This window comes from Centruroides vittatus, unplaced genomic scaffold, assembly GCF_030686945.1.
Source record: "Centruroides vittatus isolate TY-2023 unplaced genomic scaffold, ASM3068694v2 contig_1388, whole genome shotgun sequence".
Taxonomy (NCBI): Eukaryota; Metazoa; Arthropoda; class Arachnida; order Scorpiones; family Buthidae; genus Centruroides; species Centruroides vittatus.
Window position 1 is genome coordinate 461,673 of NW_027120871.1, and position 24,279 is coordinate 485,951.

The following is a 24,279-nucleotide window of genomic DNA, read 5'->3' on the forward strand; positions in this document are numbered from 1 at the left end:
GAGCCAACAAATACGCCATCCGTTTGTCTATAATATTGGTTATCAATTGAAAAATAATTATCATCTAAAACGAATTGTATTAACTTAATGATCCAATTTTCACATTCCATATTTTTAAGGATTCAATTATAAAGTATTTTTGAAAGTAAGGGTACACATTTTTTATGCCTAATCTTAATATTCTATGGTTATTGTTTCGAAATTGATGGAATTGATATTAGCAATAAATGTATCCACGTTTACTACGCTATATTGCGAATAATCAAAGCGTTTTAATTTCATTTGTTAAAATTTTTCGAGGTTGTATAGTACGGAGAATTTTATATCAACTAACGGGCGGTAAGCTTCTATTGTTTTGTGTGTTTTAACTCTAAAATTGAGTTTGGAGATTCTGATATTATATTCTAACTCAATTCATATTAGTTAATCTTTTTATCTTTATGCAACTTTTTAATCAATTGAGTTATTTCTTATATTTAATGTTCAGTTACCGTTAAAGAAGTATTATTGATTAGTTGAAACTAAATTGGTTTTAGTAGCATCATTATAAAGAATTAATAAAAATAGCATAATTAGGCTATTTAAGTTCATATTTTGTACTACCAGATACGCTGTAAACAGAACTGAAGAGGGATATAATACTTGAAATGCATATTTGTAATATTACAAATGTTAAGAATATAATATTTGGACTGAAAAGAAACGTGATCACAAGCATAGATGAATTTAACGTACAGATTCGTTCCACATGTCCAATCTGAAAGGAGACCTTACTCTCCTTTCTCCCCTGACCAAGCGATTTCTTCTCCTTCGTGACCCCCACAGTTCTCCGAATTCTCGACAGCAGATGTGGAGTTAAGTTGAAGGGGTGATAATGAGTAGCAGATTTTAAACTCTGCTTACAATATTCTGTTTAATAACATACAATATTCTGTCTCTATTCTCTATTTTACGCTATTTCGCTTTTTCCTGTATGAGAAGTCCGTCATAGCAATTACATGCTCGCGTAGAAGACATTAATACAACTTGCACAAAAAAGTCATAAATCAACAACACTAATTTTGTTTAATCATCAGAAATTGCTCTATTTTTTGTATAATGTAATATTTAAGTTTAAAAATTGTGTAGATACCATTTATTATGAGATATTATTTAAAAAAATAATTTTTATAGTATTAATTACCATAAAAATTATTATTCTCGACGGTAGAATCAGTTTCTAAAACAACTGTAAATGCCAATGAGGAGAAAAGTTTTTCCACTCCAGATACGACTTATTATCCCCCTTCATCTCTTCACCCTCTTGACCTTCGTCCAACAATATTTAATTTAATTGTATCAACCCCCTAATACACAAACCTCTGCAAAATTTCAGAAATTTTCGACAAAACACACACGAGTAATTAAGACAAGTCGGATAAAAGGGAAGGGACGGTTTGACCTTCAGTGGACGTCTTCTCCTTGTTTGTCTTATCTTAACTATGACATTAAATTTTAGAAAATATTAGGAAACACTAAATATTATATAGTTTATGCATTTCATTACATTTATTTAAAATATTCTTGTATATTTCGTTTCCGTTTATAGTATTTATTATTCATAAAAGGATAAAGGTTTTAAGGGGGTCGAGTTTTGTTGACGTTCGAAGAGAGAGGAGAGGTTACGGAAAATTACACAAACTGGGACAACAGGGGAGAGGTAGTAAAGATTTCAAGAAAAACGCGGACGTAATTTATGGAACATCCCTCTATTGATTTGGGATCGGTGATCGCCCTGACTTTAAGTGACGTCGGTGACCACGTGACGTATATGAGTGACCACAAACTCTCCTGTATGTTGCATTTTTACACGCTTTAGCAAATACCGTACTTTAAATTACTTCATTACAGTTAAAATTTAAACTTTAAAAAAATATTGCCTTATCCTGTCACTTCTATAACAATTTTTTTAAAAATATTTCCATAGTGACCACGCGACGTTCTCTGATCCAATCGGAAGTAACGATCTAACGGGCCCGTTATTATCGCTGATATAATTAACATAAGTATAGCACAATTCAAATCTTTGTTTTATCAATGTAAATGTAAAAAGACTCGCTATTTTGTCAGGGGAAAAAAAAATGTTCAGGAGAAAACGTCAGAGTAAAATCGGTCATGTAAATTCTAGATCTAAAGGAGTAAGAACGACCGAAATTACCCGAGGTCGCGAAGTCCTGTTGAGCAACATCGAGTAAAAATGGCTTTGTCAAGAGATGCAGAAACAGCACCACAACGTCAAGCTCGACTCAAAGCTCTTCTGAATTCTTCAATCTACTCTCTACTTTCTCATAAAGAATATTCCGTCATGCTTGACAGGAGAATTTCTGTTATTCTATAACACTCGCGAAAGCGACTTTGAAAATTAATTCTTCGTCAAACTGACTTAAGTTTCGTGAATCCCGCTTTTCAAATGTACGACTTATTAGAAAGGATTGGAAAGGACATTTATCTCGAGATCATTATTTAAAGAAAGTTTAAAAAAATAATACTTACTAAAAATTTTAGTTGTTCGACTGGAAACAATGTCCAACCAAAAGTAGAATAAGCTCAGGTGTTTACCCTTACTACCCTCCTGTGCATAAAGTATATCTAGAGGGTTAATTCCCCATTCACCTAATGATAATAAACCATCCAATCGGCATCTTTCTGCCAAAGGAGGTTTCTGTGCTCTGTCGTTGTGACTGTAAGATTATTATTAATTCTTAACAATTTAATTAAATTAATTTCGGTAAATAGTAGCCTATAAATTTATAAAATTCCTCATCATTTTTAAGCATATTTTATCATAGTGATAGTAAACTTTATAAATTTATATATTCATGAAAATCTTCAAAATTTGGATTGGAATACAGAAATCAATTATTTTGTGTATTACAAATACACTACTTTTGCGTACGTCATTCGAGCTTGGTAAATAGACTCGCTCAGTTTAGGGGTAGAAGGGTTGAAGTAGCTTAAAATCTGTCTTCTCGTCGTCTAATTATTTTTGGTCTTACAGCTGAGCAGTGTTAAGTAAAATATATAAATTACTATATAAATAGCTTGGAATATACAATATAAACGACTTATTGTTGTAAGCGAAAAGGCGTGATATCTCGAACTATTTAGTTGGCCGATATAGTTATTCTGTGTTCCGCGGTCCTCCGAAATCTAGAAATTAGTGATGTAACGAATAGTATATTCGGCCTCATCCGAATACCGAATATTCGGCCAGGAGTGTGGCCGAATGGCCGATTATTCGGCCAAACTATTCGGCTTGATTAACGCACGTACGAAAATTGGCGCGCAAACCGCATTATGGCAAAGATCGCGCACCCTGCTCTCTATTGGCCCGCTGTCACTACGATTTTTTCTTCCAGTAGGTCTAAATTATTTAAATTAATTAATTAAATTATAATTATTAAAGTTAATATGAGATGGAGTCTAACGTCTACCTCTAGTGCCAAATTGGTTTATAATTTATGTAATAGCCGTAAATAGCCCGATACGATTCGGCATTTATTGGTATTTAGATGTAAGTTATAATTTATAAGTTATTTTATTTGCAGTCGATCTTTTTAACTCTTTAATTAAGCACTAAAATTTTGTTTTTACTAATTTGTAGACTGAATAGTACCATAAGGATACACTTTAGTGGGGACATGGTCTAGTTTCTCCCCAGTTGTGGAACATTTCAAATATATTATTGGGGGTTTCTATTTGTGAAGTTTTGTGATATTTTGTTGCTATTGTTTTTGTCAATATTTTTAAAATTAACGTGATTTCAAATGTTATCTTTTGCATATAATGAGAAAAGCTCATTCTTTGCTTTATATATAAAATAAATTATATATTAGTTACTCATCTTCTAGAAATAGATAAATAATTCTTTCATTAAGCGTTGCAGTAATGATATAGCGCATGTACTTTGCACTATATCACTGTCGTAGTAATTGAATATAATATATATGTTACAGACAAAGTGACAAATTGGTCAGAATTTATATGGCCTAGTAACAATAAATAAAGCTACATTCTCTTTGGGCAATTTCATTTTCAAAAAATTTCAACCTTCTTCATTAAAAATTATTTATTTATGTGAACTATTTCAATATATTTTAAGACCAACACATTCTATTTTGTACATAGTATTAACATAGGTATATTAATCACAATAAAACTCACTAATAATCAACAGACACTATAAAAATTAGAATCATTATTTAAGAAATGTTTAATTTGGTAATCATTCTAGGATTAATTGATATTTCTTTACCTTTTCTGCCCTTTCGCTGTCTTCTCTATTAGTATATTAATACACATGATGATAATATATGTATCAATTAACATATAATAATTTATAATTTTAATATATTTTTAATTCATTAAGATTATGAAATAACAATGAGAAATCGTTAAATGTTAAATTGCAATACGATTAAATTTGGATCGATTGTGTATTGGCCGTGCTTCATGCATCTAGCGATGAATTCAGGAAATAAATTAATGTTGAATAATGTAGAATGAGAGGAAATCAATATTTTACTCTATTCTACGTATTGTACATTTAAGTTTATACTCTCCAATGGTAGCAAATAAACTAATACATATGATTATTTTTTATCTCTTTTTTAACATTGTATGTTTGCACATCCCCGATCTATCAGAATAGTGCTGTTTTAGAGTTTATTCTGAAACATATTTAGAGGTTATTCTGATTATTTTCATTTCAGACACTTTAAAATCCATTTTTGACTTAATGTGTGAATGAATTGCAAGTTTCCAATTACGAAGTTGCCAGTATTTACCAAGAACATGTTTTTGTCCTATACGCTCAAACATTTTGTAGTCTTCTGGTAAAAGAAACAGTTCAGTTTTTCTTAACGTTTTTCCACCATTCTAACGGCCCTGTCTACGGGTAAATAGAACTGTGACTCCGCACTGGATGTGTAATCTCAAAAATTATACTATATATATCTGAAAGTTTACTTAGCATTACTAATAATGTGTAACTTTTGTTTTGTGTACCGCACCCATCACGAAACAAATTACTTTTCTTGATTTTTGGATTTTTTTACGAAAATTTCTACAAAATAAGGAGACGATCTCTTTTGTAGCATATCGACTAAATCCTTTTTTAAATTTCTTCAGAAAATGTGGCCATTATTAAAGAAAAAATTAAGAAAACAACCGATCACAATAGCACTTGCACTTCAGAAAGCAGTCATTACTGTGAAATAGTTACGTGACCAATATACACTTTGTAATGGATGTTATGGAAATGCAACAGTAAATACAATACGGAAAAAGTCACATTGGAAAAGAAAATCAATTTTTTTTACATTTTTCAACGGAAGAAACACCCTATTAACAACGTAAAAACAAGTAAACAGATAATAAAATATGTTCAATCACGGGTCAAGGGGTGGGAGCTGGAGCGTGATATGTCATATTTCGAATGGAGTCGAATTTAATGAAGATTTTACTTGTTATTAGCATTTAGAAGTTTTAATAAAATTTAGCTCTACTGTCAAAATTAAACTTTTTGCCATTTTCTTAATAATTAATAATAATATAAATGTTATTTTTAAACCAGATTTTATAATAGATGGCGCCACAGACAATTCTTTTGTGCTGATGTATTTAGTGTATTTCGCCGGGAAGGTTATGCAACTATTTATAGAGTATTTTCTGATTGAAGAAGTTCTAGAGTCCCATGGAATAGACATAGACATCAAGGGATGTTGAATCACAGATTGTGGCAATCTTCTAATTCAATACGCAAGAATTTAAGATAGAACTATTCTCGTGACTTTACGTGTTTATCTCGAAACTACAGTGTAACTTTTGTATGTAATAATCGTTGTAAAACCAGTGTGAAAACTAAATAAACGTTGGTTTTTTGCTTTCGTCATATCTGAATTCGACCAGATTCAAATTACAGTCTTTAAGAGCGGAAAACTGACGCATTTCTTCATTGATGTCTCAGATATATATCTATCTATGTATATGTATATGTGTGAAAAAGTGTATGCATTGGCATGTATTTCATTTAATATCTCAGGTTGGAGTAATGATTAAGAATAGAAATTGCGCCTGGTAATTTGTGTATAAAGGGAATTGTTGCTGTTAAATTTTTGTGGTTAAAAGTCGAGGAAATGGAAAAATAAGGCAGAAGAACTCACACGTGAAGCACAATTGAGATTGTCGTAATAATACTAATCCTACATTCAGAAATGAATACGGAACCAGAAGAAGAAGAAAAGTCGAGGGGATCACTTGTCGTATCTCGAGTGGAGCCATATTTTATTTGTTAGCGTTGACAATTTTTTTAAAAATAATATTTATAGCTACCCTCAAAATTAAGCCTTTTGCCATTTTATAATAATTAGTAATATAAAAAGTTTTTTGTGAAAAGCTTTCGTAACAGATGACGTCACACACAATTTTATTTATTGTAATTAATAATATAAAAGTTATTTTTAAAACAACAATCTTATAACAGCCAGGAAAGTTACGCAACTCGTTGCTGGAATTTTTTTTACATTCTTCACGAACAGGAATTGTATCAAATATATGTAATATAAGCGATATCCTAAACAGCTAGGTTTATTATGGAGTATGGTTTCACCGGAACAATGATTCGTATTGGGATTTAGAAACGGAATATTTAAATATGTGAAGATTTCGCAATTGTTATCCAAATGTTCGTTTACATAAGATTTTCTTACCACTTTTTCCTTGCTAAATAGCAACACGAATTAGAAGATAGAAGAAAGGAAAAGGTATCCAGCTAAAAAAAAAGGTCTTAAACTTAATATTAACGAATAGACATAGACATATCTAGATGTTATTTGACACGCTGAATCGATTGGTATTAAAAAAATTACTTACGTTCAACCGTTTAAAAGTTACGAAAGATTTTTTATTTCCGACTATTTGCTTTGTTTAAGAACAACTTTTTTAAGAAATACGCAGGAACTCATGGATATTAACAAAACGAATTACTTTAATTCCCCATAATACATACCATCTACGAGAGAAAGCGACATTAAAAATGGTAAAATGGTGTCGTTAGCCCGCGAACGCACGTACACACGACAACCATGTAGGGACAACTGACGCAGGGAAATTTTCCCTGACCGGTAGGGAACATGTCGAGCGTGACGTCATTTCCACAATTCCCTACACACACGTGTGCGGTGACAAAAATACTTGACTCGAAAATATAATTATTATATACTAAAACAAAAGTAAAAATTTACTAACAAGTTTAGTTTTCCACGTGTTACTTTGTAACAACATTAACGTCTTTAGCTCTTTATCCTCAGATATCCGGCTGCTCTGTACTCTTTTACCCTAGATGCTGGCTGCTCTGTACTACCACCATCACAAGTAAAGGAAAAGGTCTCCAGTTATAATTGCGTTTTACACGCATTCTTTCCTCACTGATTCTCGTCTAGGGGTTTAAACAGTATGCATATAGTACACACTCGTCATTAAAGCCTTCTTACGCCTCTTTTATGTCACTTATACAGCGACGAACACTTTTACCCTAGATGCTGGCTTCTATAATGATGTATCCGTTCCGGGATCCAAGACTGTTGGACAGCAGCTAGCCAGTAAGGTGTTGATTTCTGAAGAGGACGTTGGCATAAATGAAGAGTGGTGTTTGATGAAGGAATAATATGAAAGGTTTTAGTACCGATTACGGAATTTCCAAAGATAGGATACAAGAAACTTAGTAATTATCACCGAAAATAAGTCGAAAGATGTGGTATTTGTTTCGTTATCTAATTATAAAAAGTAAAAACAATTTATGCATTTTATAAACCGAGATAAAGTTAACTACATATACTTATTATTTATTATTTATGAATTTATAATATTTTCTTAAATTAAATATACCGCAGAAGTATAAATTGCATGTAAATAAATAATTATACGCTTACCTAGTACTTAGGCCAGTGTAGGCTAAGTAAATATGATCATATTATTAGAATTACTCGTGATATATTTTATAATTATATGTGTTATATGTATATTGTCACTTTGAAGATGTAAACAATTTATATTTTATTCGTTGCTATTGCTTATACGTTGAGATGATTCGTTAATGGCAATATCTGTAGATAAAAATTTGCACTGGTTACGAAGAATATTTATATAAGTTTTCTGTTAATTCTTAACATTAAATTGCTCTTGTATTTAGTTTAAACTGGCAAATCTGTCTCGAGAATCCGTCTTACCTAATAAGAACATTTGATTGCATTGGCATAATAATCTTATCTTACGCGAATAGTTCCAGTTGATTAAATTAATAGGATAGCAACGAATATCCAGTTTTATTCTCTGATTGTTATTCTGTCTAACAATCGGGGGTTAGTTTCTGGAAAATAAAAAACTACCACAAAATGGGTGTCGCCTTGACGTGGCTTTGTGGCTTAATGTGTGAACATTTTATCAAACTTTTAAAGATAAAATTTTCCACAAACTAAGAACACCCGACAAAAATTTCGAAAGTATTTCAAAATAATAAGATCGAACAGGATTTTGTCACTTTTTCAAAAACCTATACATAAACATAAAAGATTAAACGAGTTGAATATACCGAGCTGTATTTATACAGTATAACATATAAAATTAAGGATAGCATAAATATAGAATCGAGCAAAATTTTAATATTTGATCCTTCCGTAAACTCTAATAAATAAAACTGTTGTCCGATTCCGTGAACACGGGAACTCCCGATACCGATACCACAAATGAATCGATACCGGTATCACGAATAGTTCTAAAGTATTGATAATTAAGAGACAATAAAAGTACAGCTATCGTCCGGTCGGGCAAAGTGACGATAATGATACCTTGAGCAGCGATCATCCGACAAACTACACAACATACCGCTTTGTGTACTATATACGGTACCAAAAATGGCATCCCAGAAGTGTCCTTTAAGTTGACATTTATGATTAAGATATAAAATTTTGTTAATAATACATTTATCACTCTATTTTAGCGATTTTGAAATAATGCAGTTAACAAAAGAAAACTTTTAAATTTAACTTTTTGATAAAACTGTGTTGTTCTTATAAAAGCCACTCGTTTTGTTGAAAAGAGGTTATAAAATGAAATGTTTCTAACTCGAGACATCATTTATGTTTTTTAAGCACAGTACAGTACTGTGTGTGTGAGTAATAAAATCAACGTTCTGTATTCTCTCATACTGTATGTTGATTTTCTTTCCTACGCTACCTGGTATTTACTATATTTACTGCACACATAATGTTAGAATAGAAAAAAGCTCGTGTTACTTTTGTAAATTGTTTAACTTTTACTTCCATTGAAGCTGTTCGATTGGATCCTGTCGAGCATTTTTCTAGAGGAAATTTTGAAACGTGTCCACCATGCAAAAAAGCGATTTATTCTCGCATTTTTACAAGATTTGTTTATTTAAACTAGTCTGATATGTCATGTACAGTACAGGACGTTAAAGTTGGCACTTTCGATCACGTGCGGGGCCATCACGACGTATCGAACACGCGATCACTTTTCGAATATTAATGTATTACGGGGATATTGCAAGGAGTGGCTTAACTTTTCCGGAAGCGGTTTAAACTGAGTTTGGTCGCGACTTGCTTTGACTCCTCGTCCCCACGACCTTTAATTAGTAAAATTTAATAGTGCCAATCTTCCTAACACACACCATCTTGCAAAATTTCAGATATTTTCGATAAAAGAGACAGAGGAATAATAGGAGCAAACATCAAAGTTTGTGAACAAACTCGTGCTCCACGTAAACAAACATACTGTCCAACACATTTCTAGATCTCGGAGGACCGCGGATCACAGAATAACTATATCGGCCAACTAAATAGTTCGAGATATCACGCCTTTTCACTTACAACAATAAGTCGTTTATATTGTATATTCCAAGCTATTTATATAGTAATTTATATATTTTACTTAACACTGCTCAGCTGTAAGACCAAAAATAATTAGACGATGAGAAGACAGATTTTAAGCTATCTCAACCCTTCTACCCCTAAACTGGGCGAGTGCCAAGCTCGAATGACGTACGCAAAAGCATAGTGTAAGTATTTGTAATACACAAAATAATTGATTTATTACGTATTCCATACCAAATTTTGAAGATTTTCATGAATATATAAATTTATAAAGTTTACAATCACTATGATAAAATATGCTTAAAAATGATGAGGAATTTTATAAATTTATAGGCTACTATTTACCGAAATTAATTTAATTAAATTGTTAAGAATTAATAATAATCTCGACAGAGCACAGAAGCCTCCTTTGGCAGAAAGATGCCGATTGGCTGGTTTATTACCATTATGTGAATGGGGAATTAACCCTCTAGATATAGTTTATGCACAGGAGGGTTGTAAGCGTGAACACGTGAGCTTATTCTACTTTTGGTTGGTCATTGTTTCCAGTCGGACAACTGAAATTTTTAGTAAGTATTATTTTTTTAAACTTTCTTTAAATAATGATCTCGAGATAAATGTTATAAGAGAATTTATTTTTATGACGCGGAATTAAGTGATTTAATTACAAATAAGCTGGATTTAATTGTGTTTTATAATGGAGAGGATTTAATGGAAAGGTTGCAGCCGACGTTTTCATCGCGTAAACGTCGGCCGCAACCTTTCTAATAAGTCGTACATTTGAAAAGCAAGATTCACGAAACTTAAGTCTACTTGACGAAAGATTAATTTTCACTTTCTCTGTGTTATAGAATAATAGAAATTCTCACGTTCTGATGCTGTTTCTGCAGCCCTTGACAAAGCCATGTTGCTCAAGTGGGACTTCACGACCTTGGAAAATCTCGGTCGTTCTTATTCTTTTAGATGTAGAATTTATCTGACCAATTTTACTCTTACGCTTTCCCCTAAACATTTTTTTTTAACATAATAGCGAGTGTTTTTAAATCTACGTTAATAAAACTAAGGTTTTAATTGTACTGTACGTATGTTAATTACATGAACGATAACACTGTAAATAACGGGCTCATTAGAGATTGCATAATAGAACGTCACGTGTTCACTATAAAAATACTTTTAAAAAAATTTGTTATAAAAGAGACAGGATAAGGCAATCTTCTTTTTCAAGTTTAAATTTTAACTGTAATGAAATGATTTAAAATACGTCATCTGCTAAAGCGTGTAAAAATGCAACATAAGGGAGAGTTCACTCATATACGTCACGTGGTCACCGACGTCACTTAAAGTCAGGGCAATCACCGATCCCAAATCAATAGAGGGATGTTCCATAAATTACGTCCGCATGTTTCTTGAAATCTTTACTCCCTCTCCCCTCTTGTCCCAGTTTGTCCAATTTTCCGTAACTCCTCCTCTCTTCGAACGTTCAACAAAACTCGAACCCCCTTAAAAAGCTTTATCCTTTTACGAATAATAAATATCATAAACAGAAACGAAATATACAAAAATATTTTAAATAAACATAACTAGTTAAGTAACGCCGCATCAGCGTGTAGTCGGAACGAAGCTGCTCGCGCCTTTATTTTCTAGATTATCAAGGGAAAAAGAAACAAAGCGTTATTCGTTCTCAACAATATATTTGATTTGTACTGGATCATTTAAAGGTACAAATATAAGGTCAGAATAAGCCATTAATTAATTGCTATGCGAACGTCTCACGAAATTCTGTCTATCAGTATGGGCCTTGGACTTACAGATTGACTCTTAGCGATCTTTTTTATAACGCTTTAAAAATACTGAGTCAGTTATTTTTTTCACTAGACTCAATGTAACATAGGTAAGACCGACAGCTGTCTCTTTCCCTACATTTATTTTAATTTTTGGAAGAGTTAATCCCTGTGATTTATGTATAGTCATCGAGTATGCTAATGTAAGGAAAAACTGTCTACGAGATCGCAATATACTGCCATCGTTCGAAGATAGTGTATAGTTCCGAGTGAACCATTGACGAGACCTCCTTGCACCCATAAGTTGACTGTCAGCATGATTCGGCATTAACTGAGAGATTCAAATACTTGGAGAGACCAAGAGCTGAGTCATTTTTGGACGAAGGCGGGGCAATATCTGGAGTGTTTTCAGATGCTATATAAGCAAGAGGGCATCCAGTTGACTGCAAGTAGTCTTCGTTGCTTTGTTTAACTTGCTCGTTTGTTGGATATAGCTCTGCTGCCGTTTGGAATTGATCAAGTTCATCTCTGGATAAATAGGCTCGATTTCTTCTCGTCAGAATATTCAGATCTATATCAGAGAAATCACCCGAAGCTAGATGTTGTAAGACATCTGTGAAGGAACTATCTGCGCTATTTTGTCTATGAGAATTACTAAGTTCAATGAACTTCTCAAAAGAATCAAATGCGAATGTAATGTAATGTCCGAACAAGGTAGGGACCTGGTTGAGACATTACGTCGTAAAAAACACTCGAGGAGAGAGGAGTATCTTTAACAGGAGGAAGCTGACGAAAATCACCAAACAAATAGATAAAGAATTTACCAAACGGCTCATCTTTCTCGGGGTTTATCTCTCTCAATCTTCTCTCGATCATGTAAAGCATTCTTGCACCAATCATTGACATTTCATCGATGATGATGAATTTGAGCGACTTCATCTCAATCTGGAATCTCTGTGCAGCTTCTCCATTTCGAGATAGAAATTTCGTACTAACGACAGGAAGACGAAGGAAAGAATGGATCGTAAAGCCATCAATATTGATCGCTGCTGCTCCACGTTTTACAAAGCAAACTTTTTTTAAACTTATTATTCTATAAAGATTCTTTATATTTGTTGTGTATCTAGTTAGCTAGATACACAACAACATTTACATTTACCTTTCAAAATTACCGTTTTAATGCTTGTCATATTTTCCGACCACCAGATGATGCTTCTACACGTGCGTGCAGGAAGCGACTAACACTTGACTTCATGCATTCCTTGTCAACATTATAACTCTAGAATGAGTTGTCCGATCTTGATGAAATTTTCTAGGACGACTCAACATCTCTCACGGATGAACTGAATAAAATGTCAACTCTCAAAAATGATCCATACTGAAGAAAAACGCCATCTTCGTTTTGACCTCTATCTCCAGTTCTACAAAAATGGATCATTTTTGAAAGTTGAAATTTTAATCAGTTCATCCCTGAGTGATGATGAGTCGCCCTAGAAAATTTCATCAACATCGGACCACTCATTCTAGAGTTATAATGTTGACAAGGGATGCATGAAGTCAAGTATTAGTCGTCACTTCGTTCCGACAATAAAATGCATAAACTATATAATATTTAATGTTTCCTAATGTTTTCTAAAATTTAATGTCATAATTAAGATAAGTCAAACAAGGGGAAGACGTCCACTGAAGGTCAACCCGTCCCTTCTCTTTTGTCCTACTTGTCTTAATTACTCGTCTGTGTTTTGTCGAAAATTTCTAAAATTTTGCAGAGGTTTGTGTATGAGGGGATTGATACAATTAAATTAAATATTGTTGGGAGAAGGTCAAGAGGATGAAGGGATAAAGAGGGGATAATAAGTAGTATCTGGAGTGGAAAAAACTTCGTGTGAACTTTTCTCCTTATTGGAATTTACAGTTTTAGAAACTGATTCTACCGTCGAGAATAATTATTTTGCTATCTCATACAGGAAAAAGCGAAATAGCGTAAAATAAAGAATAGAGCGTTATTAAAACAGAATATTGTAAAAAGAGTTTAAAATCTGCTACTCACTATCACCATTTCAACTTAACTCCACATCTGCGGTTGTCGAGAATTCGGAGAACTGTGGGGTCACGAAGGAGAAGAAATCGCTTGGTCAGGGGAGAAAGGAGAGTAAGGTCCTTTTTCAGATTGGGCATATGTGGAACGAATCTGTACGTTAAGTTCATCTATGCTTGTGATCACGTTTCTTTTCAGTCCAAATATTATATTTTTAACATTCGTAATATTACAAATATGCATTTCAAGTAATATATCCCTCTTCAGTTTTGTTTCTAGCGTATCTTGTAGTACAAAATATGAACTTAAATAGCCTAATTATGCTATTTTTATTAATTCTTTATAATTACGCTACTAAAGCCAATTTAGTTTCAACTAATCAATATTACTTCTTTAACGGTAACTGAACATTAAATATAAGAAATAACTCAATTGATTAAAAAGTTGCATAAAGATAAAAAGATTAACTAATATGAATTGAGTTAGAATATAATATCAGAATCCCCAACTCAATTTTAGAGTTGAAACACACAAAACAATAGAAGCTTACGCCCGTTAGTTGATATAATTAACTGTAATAAAACCGATCTGTGTAAATTTCCTCATTTTCTAAGTTGTTTGTCTGTAGCAACACTACAATCATATTTTTCTGTATATAAGATAACAAGAATAACAAAATGTTATTCCGCAATATTTTAAAATAGTAAACAAATTTTCGTTTTAAATATCAGGAAATTATTAAATCATAAGACTATACTACTTTAATTACAAATGTTACTACACCATAATTGTTATTGTAAATGTACGAGTATAAATGTATAAAAATAGCACAATTATTTAAGTCTATATTTTGTACTACCAGATACGCTGTAAACAGAACTGAAGAGGGGATAACTGCCTGCTCGAGTGGAAAGAAAATGTGTTAGATGACTTGCCAGCTTTTTACTTTCTTACTAAAAGCACATTAGATTTAACCAGTTTTCCACTGTAGAGGAAATTCCTTCCTCCAATTATTCTGTTAAGTCAGTAATTTGCATCATTGTATTCTTTGATACAATTTACATTTATCTGCTGAATGTATATTTAGAATTTTGTACAAAGTGGTACTATACAGTGTTTTTACGATATTGTTTTATTTTTCCAAAAATTTCACGCAGAAATCTGTAACAAGTGCGAGAAAATATATCGTGTAATTAAATCACGTGTTGTTTAGCTTGGCGCAAGTAGTCGATATTGTCGCTTTCTCCACGACGTCAGGTGATTTTTATGGTCACGTGATTGTTTTTCCTCCACGATCTGGTGATGTGATCCTTTCTAAAAATCCAATATACATTTCCTCTATCCCTCTAAGCAGTATTAGTCGTCGAGGTTAATCGTCGCCATTGCATCAACTACCGTGCAAGTTGATGAAATGGCGACGGTCAACCTCGACGACTTCTTGACGTTAGCTTCGGTTGCTTCCATTTTTGTGCCTATTGGTAAGCAATTTAATAAATAGACGAAAACTTTGACCCGATAGAAAATGGGATGGCTACTGTCTTATTCACAACGTTACAATTTCAGTAAAATCGATAAAATTGTCATATTTTTACATCTATGAAACAGCTTTCTGTCACGTAATTCCAGCGTAGCCGAGACAATGCCAAAACGGGACAAAAGTCACAGTAAGAACACGGGCTGGACTTGTTATAGACCCTGTTACGTCCGAAAAATTGAACACGTTTGACCCGAGAGGCTTCGAAGTACCGCTAATTTCTTTCGAAGGGATGTAACTTAGAATGGCGTTGAGTCGATCACCGCGCGGTCGGTGTTCGAACGAATTTCTTTCGACGTCATTTCCGATTAATTTACCGTTATATTCAATTGTTCGCGCCGAAATTAATAATCACGTTAGCAACTGATTATTTCTTACCCATCATTACTGTTAACAACACAGCAATAGATCCAACCAGTTCGTTATATCCACGAAAGATCAATCGATTAATAGGTTTGGTTACGAGAGACGAAAGACAAATTTCTTTCGATTTATGTTTAATTTATAAAATATTGCGTTATTATTTCATGACATTTTATTTTATTTGCAATTTATTCTTATTTTGTATCAGTACAGAAAAAGCAATAATGCTGTCGAACCACTGTAAAATTGACAATATTTAACACTTATGGCACTCACTGAAGTTAACATTAATATTACGAAAAGTTAATAAATTACTTCTTTTTCTTTGCAGACAGTTGCCAAAATGGCAGAAATGACACTTGAAGTGGCAACAAAAATGTGTTTAATAACTCAAAATGGCTCCACGTTAATCACAGAATTACCAGAAATAATAATGCTCTATATATTCGAATACCTGGAGGATGAAGGTTTAGATACATGCAGCCAAGTGTGTACCCAATGGAGAGATATGATCGAAAACATAATGTATCACCGAGTAACAATGATCACAAGGGTAATCATTATAACATTAATTGTTGATTAAATGCTTTGATTATATAATTGCTCTCAAAATTCCAAAATCGATTAAGATAAATAATTTCTAAGTTACGGAATTCAGTTTAGAAAATATTAATTTCTCAAATGGCGAATTGTACTTTCTTATTTTTTATGTTTTGTGCATAAAACTGTGAGTTTTCACTGTCCGAATCTAAACATTTGTAGATTTCTCAGTCGTCGATACATTCAGTTCTGTCTTTCTTCAGAATTCGTTTCTCTACGTGAGATGTGTTTTCATTTATCTACATTAAATTTCAATTTCGTCAATAGAGTAAAGGCGTGTAACTTATAATAGGCAATTTAGACTGTTTTTCTGAAAATGTAGAGTTTTATGTAGTCTACGGAAGTGACATAAAAATATATAATGGGTTTAAGAGCACAAAACCAGAATAAATTTAAACAATCTGTCTGAAAAATACCTGGTCGCGAATTGTTTAACGTACTTAATAAGAAATCAGATGTGTCGTTGGTATTTATGTAATGTATGTAAGAACCGTAAATGTAGGATACTGTCGAATGCTTTCCTGTTAAGATTTCTATTGTTTGTACTGTACAGTTCTGATAGAATGACTGAATGTACGAGTAATTTTTTTGGGTCTCCGTATAACTCCTAAGACAGCTTTTCATCTTATTTATAATTGTAATAATGTTTAAAGAAACGTCGATAATTGACTATTTTTTTAAATTTCGTATTCGTTGAAGTCCTAACTTTGAAAGTTTTCTTTTGAACAATGAAGCAATGCTTTACACTTTAAATGCTGTATTTATTTGTAAAAAAGAGTTCAAAACTTAAAACGAATTGCGGAATTTTTCTAGATATTAACTTGAATACATTTATACAAAGATACTTTTAGAATTATTGAACTACAGTAAAATAAGTTTTCATTAATTATATTATGTAAATAAATTTACATTTACTGTAAATATTTTGATTTATTTAAACAGATACTCCCTCTTAATGTAATAAACTCGGTAATCTGCGAATCGGAAAATCTACGTCCCTACGTTGGGTTCGACGATCATTTTCAATACAATTGGTTCGTTTTAGGAGATGAACCTGAACGTTCGATTCACTCTACGTGTGATCTTCACGAATTCGGGGAACATACGGATACATTTGGTTGGTTTTCACGTCAAAGATTCGCGGTCTTTATGCATTCATTGTATAGTAAGTAGCTGTAGTATGTAAGTTTGAAATTATTTATTAATTGTAAATAACGATTACGGCTTTGATTCCAGGAAAGGCTGTCAGAGATATAATTCCCGCACATTATAAGTTCTCGTCGATAGAAGAAACAACCGAAGTACAAATATCAATGTTTCCAAACATTAAGGGTTTGAATATTTTTAATTACCCGTTCAAACTTTTTGGAAACGAATCGATACTTTATGACAAGGCAGATTTAAAGAAGGAAATAAAGAATGTATGCCACAGAAAGAATATACCGGACGAACAAACGAAATGCATCATTTTCTACGAAGATTTTGAAGTATATTCGTACGAAGACAAAACTGAACCTTTTATAAATTTCTCAATTCACAGAGATGTGTACAGGCTCACAATATTTTATGGAGAGAGAGTGAATGCTTTTCCTGTTTATATTTATGAATTTAAAACTGGTTATACGACAATCAAAAAGAGATTCCAAAGGCTGAAATATTCTAAACTCAAAATGTTACAGAAGAGATGTTTCGTGTATATTTTCCATCATGCGTGTTCAGATTGCATCGATACAGCAACTCGAGCATTTAGGGAAGTGTTCCATCTAACGAACTACGTTACTTATAACTTTTTACCGTTGTATTTATCAATCATCCCAAGCGAAAAAGAGTATTTTCTTCGCGTAGAGGACGACGATTCGATTCCTTGCACTACATTAATGGTTTTCGTGTGGTGGGAATAAATTTATTGTATTAAACTGGTGTTAGAATTGAGCATTTAACTGTTTTTGGTTGATAGTATTGTTCTATACCAGGGATTCCAATCCTATCTGCGCGTGACTCATACCGAATGTTTTGGCACTTTTCAATGGGCCGTTATAATTGATTTTTTCTTATTAAAAATGGGTAAACAACCGCATATGAGTTTTACTGAGACCACAAAATGTTTTAAACTGCACGGTATGAAATTACGGTTGTTTATTGTTATACCAATATTCTAATCGCGATGAATTAATATAAATAAAGTAATTTTAGTTAATTAATGTAAAACTTATCGATATCTGAGATTTCTTTCAAATTCTTTTTGAATAATAAGCCCAATTTTTGGGGGTCTCAATCAATCTTTCTGCAATGCCGGGAATCATTTCTGCAATCGAAACCTTCTAATTTTCATTGAAATCAATGTACAGTACGTGACCTTACCCGTCACAAGCAATACAGATCATCAAAACATATAAATATATGTGTTACAAAAGAAAAAAAAATGGGTTAATTTATTTATAGTAACTCACAAACATCAAAAGTGCTTATCTATTGTAACTAATTCACATTATGTTCATTAATCTACAAAATCTGCAACAACGTTCTTTCTATTTTCAATATTTTTGGCCTTTTTTTATCAATTATTAAAGATCTTAAATTTCGCTCATCAAAATACAATTTTTCAACATACAAATTCACCATTTTCATTAAAAATATTAGTAGATTTATTTCTTCTATTTGTTGCAGCAAACTCTTTAATTGTCTTATGTGCATTATATGCATGATGTTTTCTTTGAAAATTTTTAATTTCGTATAAGAAAGTGCTTAGTTTTAAATATAGGCCTAATTGTAAATGCTAATAAAGCATAACATCTTCATTAAGTCCGATCTCACTCCAGATGTGACATATGATCTCCCTCCATCTCCCCACCGCTCGACCTTTCATCACCGAAATTTAATAGCATCAACACTCTTATAAACAAGCTACAGTGCCGAATTTCGTTTATTTATCTACACTGTCTCTAAGTGAAAAACATGAAATTATCTTTACGTCACGACGATAGACGAAATCAAAGTAAAAATAGACGAATTTTTTTCTCGTCTGATTGCAGTACCGAGCGTCATATTTATCCACGCTCAGAGACATGGAACTTCCGAAGACTGATAAGGTAAACCCTCCATTTTTTGGGTCTCAACTTTTGGAAACGCTTGAGTAGTGAATCCTATTATTTAAACAAAGAGCTGTTTGTGTTTAAGGATACACGCTCACCATAATTAGTTCTAATCAGAGATTGGAACCTCTGGCCCTCACTTTCTTAGAAATAAAAATCATTTATAAATAACTTTTTAATAAATAATTCCGAATAACACATTTTATCACAATGTTTTTTGTTTCAGCCTACTAATAAAAAGATCGAAAAACGAACAAACTTTTACACACCGTCGGACATATGTGCTCGTTTTTTATTTAAATTATGTAAAATTTTCATATTTATTTCAGTTTTTGGCTCCCTGGCCCTCTACACACATATAAATATTAGAAATTGTCTAAGCTTCTCATTTCCCCTTCTTCATTCTCTCTCTTAAGCCCTATAACTTCTGAGATTTAATTCAAAATTGTCTCTTTTTCACTAAAACAAAATACACTATTTCTCCTCTTGTTTCCCATCTATACTCTCGTGTTAATCCACGAATATATGATATACTCTATAGTAGCATTTCCAATTTCCTACGTCTTCATCCTGCTGGTATTGCACAACTACTCAGTTTTAATATTTGGCTGTAGATTATTAGAAAGGCATTTAAATAAGTACATAAGTATTAAAATTTAATGACCAGTTCGATCTTAATTAGCATTAGAGATGGGCAAATTCAAACCGGGTAGCCGAAGAGAATTAACTGGTATTAAAATCTAGGGTAATGTTCAAATCTGATAAAAATATATTAAAATAATTTTGGTCTCAAGTCAGATATTATAAACATAAATAATTTACAGGAATTTATAGAAAATATTGTAGGAGCCTATATGAAATAGGTATATCAGATTAGAGGAAAGTAGGGTAATGGGGCCCACCTGTTTTTTTGGCTAAACGGTTCGGAATTTTCAATCCAACAGATGCTTGCGTGTAGCAGCTGCAGAGTCAACTTCGAATTCTGAATATGTTCTCAAGGGTAATTATGCACATAACAGCCACCTGTTATGTGCATAATTATTCTTGAGAACATTGTTACTCTGTGAGACTCTTACTCTACTGACCCTTTGTGGGTGTTTAAGGAACTGCTTTGGTTTTTTTTCCAATGCGTATTAGTTAACTCAAATGTAAAATAATCCAGCAACGAGTTTGTTAACTTTCTGGGCAATATTTGATAGCGCCATTTGCTACCATATTTTATTTAAAACCTTTTTATGTTTTTAAATTAATTATAAAACAGCCAGAAGTTTAATTTTGAAAGTAGGTTTTATAAAAACTTGTAAATGCTAACAACGAGTAAAACCATCATCAAATCCGATCTACTGGAGATTAACACGATCATCTCCCCACTTCACAGACCTTTACCCGCCGAAATTTATTACCATCAATCCTCCTAATATACAAATTTCCCTGCAAAATTTCAGAAATTTTCGACTGAAAGCACAAGAGTTATTAACCTTCAAACAGGGGGAAGAGAATCAAGCTCTCACATGAAACATTCATACATACAGAAAACACCCGAAACTTTTTTTTGCATTTCTCAAAAATGTGAAAACCTTCTGGTGATTTATTTATTGACAGATCGCCCCTTTACTTTTCCTCTGTTATATATGACAAAATCGGAAAGGAAAAATGACGTGAAGATTTGTACTCCAGTTACGTGTTTTATACCTTAATGTCATTAACACGATTAAATGAGGATACGCTTTACGTAATTAATGGGCGATTAATTGTTCCCATTGTCTAATTCAGGGCAACCTTTTTCTATGTAAGCGCCACTTTTAATACTTTTCGAATCACGCCGGTCGCGTAAAAGAAAAAAATGAAAAAATGATAGTAAATCACAATTATTTATTCATAGGCTACATGATTATAAATTAACATATTAATCATTGCTAGCTTCAAATTAGTTTTGACCTGAGTCTGTTAACCGATTTCTAGTTTTATTTTATAGGAAACTAGCAGGTAGGCCCGGCGTTGCTCGGGCAAAAGTAACGAAAGCGAAGATTAAGATTATTACGTTACAGTCGAAAAGAAAAAGAGTAATTTCATCAACAAACTAGATATTTCTAAAGAAAGGTCGAATTTCAAAATCGAATGTTCTAATATCGTTCGATTTTTACGACGTGTTCTGATTATATCGTTCGATTTTCATCGAATGTTCTAAAGAAGAAAAGTCGAGAATAACCGAACTAATCTGTTTAAATTTGAAAATCGAATATACTCTAACATATTACTCTTTTTCTTTTTTTTTTCTCTAGCGCCCGTAAATCTTGCACGTCGCTTCCTCTTGTTCTCCATTGTTACTTAACACTTTGGTACTTAAATTTGGTACTCTGTGTACCGAATTTCAACTTTCAACTCCTAACCGTTTTAGCCTAGATTAAGATTATTACGTTACAGTCAGTATTACTTTTCACAGAATGCAAGAATTAGGTTCCCCTGTTTCCAGACTAATTAGAGAATTTTTACGTGGGTCTAAAAATATTTCGATATGTTGCAAAAACGAAAAAAACTGCATCTGCGTCTTGCACGTCACTTTTTCTTAACACTTCCATTGTTATGTAACACTTTCATCGTTGATGGAACTGTTAAGACTTAATCCCGCCCTTCCCCCGTGGAGAGGAATTTCGAAAAATCCCTTCTTAGTGTGCGTTCTCGTGACATACCCTAACTGTGTACCAAATTTCAACTTTCAACTCTTAACCGTTAAGGCTCTGCACTGATTATTATTATCAACTCGTCTCGATTATATACATAAGATGAATACAACTTGGTTGCGGAACAAAATGTTGGCATACATAAGTTGTAAAATAACGATATAATTTTTGCTGGATACTTTCTTAAAGTCGAAAATTTATATATTTATTAATATTTTATGGAAAACGAGCCTCAAAAAATATTAACGCAGTCCGTGGGTCGCCCACCGCTGGTCTAATTAATGCTATCATTCTCATCTAATTACTCATTCACAAAGTGATCACTTTAAGTGGATTTCACTGCATTTATAAATTTCTAATACTTTAGAGAGATTCGTATTTAATTACTTTACAAACTACACACTCAATATTGAAATTTTATTTAAAACATTAAAATCGATACTACATTTATATATATTTAAGCAATACATACAATATAAATAAAACATTTGTGAAAGTACGTAAATTATCATTATAAACAAAATATACGACAAGTGACGATGATGTGCTTAAATTAGGCGTGACCTTAAATCGTATGAACCAACTTAATTTTTATCAGAGAAAATTATATTCAAAACGTAGGCCCTTTAGATCAAATCCCAGAAAGAGCATGTTTTCTTCGTGGAAACGGTCCTCAAATTTAACAGACTCGAATACACAGAATTCAGAGCACTAGACATCTGCAAATTCAAGTGTATATATAATAATACATTAATATATTGAAAGAGTTAATTGACTCGCATACCTTGACTGGAAACTTCTTGGTAACATCGAAGAAACCGTTAATAGATAAACATAAAGACACCTTTCCAAATCTTTTCATAAAATTCACGATCTGTAAGAAATTCATAAAATTATTTTATGCAAATTAAAAAGTAACGCTAATTTTATTTTATAACAGCAGCTTTACTTTTAATTTCTGTTCCAATTTCAAATCGCATTGTGCGAATCTTCGAATGTCCTGAAACGATGTTTGCATCTGAAAGAAAGAAGAAAAACATGTTACTAGTCTAATATAACATGGAATAGCGCATTTCATACAATACAAAAATTACAGTAGATGTAAAAGCGGATGCTAAAAATCCTACAAAAACACAAATAATTGTAAGTCCAGAACAAGATACGAAAATTATAATTTTCCAAGCAAATTCCATTTTCGAATAAATCAAAACATAATAAAACAGACTGCTTTCCGTTAATAGAGCACCGTACAAAATTGTCAATACGTAATTGAATGGACCATTCAATTGTTTCACACAGTTCCAAAGCTCGTTGTGTTGCGTCATAATTTCTTCTAATTCTGTTTCCAAATTCGGATGATTCATTTTTAGTAGTTGCAGATCTTGCGATAACTTCTGGAAAATCATCAGTAATATAATTATAAACAAGAAAAGAAAAAAATCTAGATAGAGTAATTCACCCATGATTAAATTAATAAAAATGCCAACTTCTATGGTGCAGAAAAATGCTTCGTATTCGTACGACTTTCCTTTCTCTACAGCCGGATAAAAATGAAAAATGTTAATTGCTTGGCCAGAAATAGTTAAAAATATAACAATAACAGAAGCGATAATTGTCGTGTAGGTAACCACCCAGTAGACTTTTTTCCGACAGAAATATTCTGGTTTCGTCAATTTAATCTTCGGGGTTAATTTTACTCTTTATAATACTGAAAGTGAAAGCGTAAGTTAAAACTAAATTAGCAAACAAACATTTTGACAAAGATGACGTCGTTCTCGACTAGTAAGTACCACGATTGACAAGGAATCATCTCTGACAAAACCGGTATTGTCATCGAGAACATCAAACAGAAATGTATCCAGTAGAAACATTCGACGAAGAACGAATGAAATTTTATTATAATTAGGTGACCATGAACATCATTTCGGTTGTGGCACGAACAAGGAACGAAAAAAGTGTATCCGTAAACTCTTGTTAGAGACGTAAACGAGGTTAAAACGCAGTTGAAACATATCTCTGTTTCTGCGTTCATATTTTTTCTATTTCTTCTATACTCGTCTTCGGCTTCAATTCTTGCCAAAAAGTTTTCCATTATTTCGTTACACTTACGAAATTTTATGGAAATGTAATTAGAAATTTGAGTTATACGATCCTTGGATTATTCAAATCTAATGTCGAGATGTTCCGGGTGTCTGTAAAATGAAAGTCTACAGGAACTATGCACAGTTGGAAACGCAACATACTCGTTTACGATCTATTGAACG

General features: G+C 32.5%; 1 long non-coding RNA gene across 1 annotated transcript in view; it reads right to left on the reverse strand.

Annotated features, from left to right (window-relative positions):
- The window catches only part of LOC136968084 (uncharacterized), a 385,441-nt gene extending 362,282 nt beyond the window's left edge, over window positions 1–23,159 (reverse strand). Inside the window, exons 1-2 of the long non-coding RNA XR_010879594.1 lie at window positions 23,110–23,159; window positions 22,965–23,033 (exon numbers count right to left, since the gene is read on the reverse strand). This is a non-coding gene — a long non-coding RNA (uncharacterized lncRNA). The remainder of the gene's footprint in view (window positions 1–22,964; window positions 23,034–23,109) is intronic.
- Window positions 23,160–24,279: the final 1,120 nt, after the last annotated feature.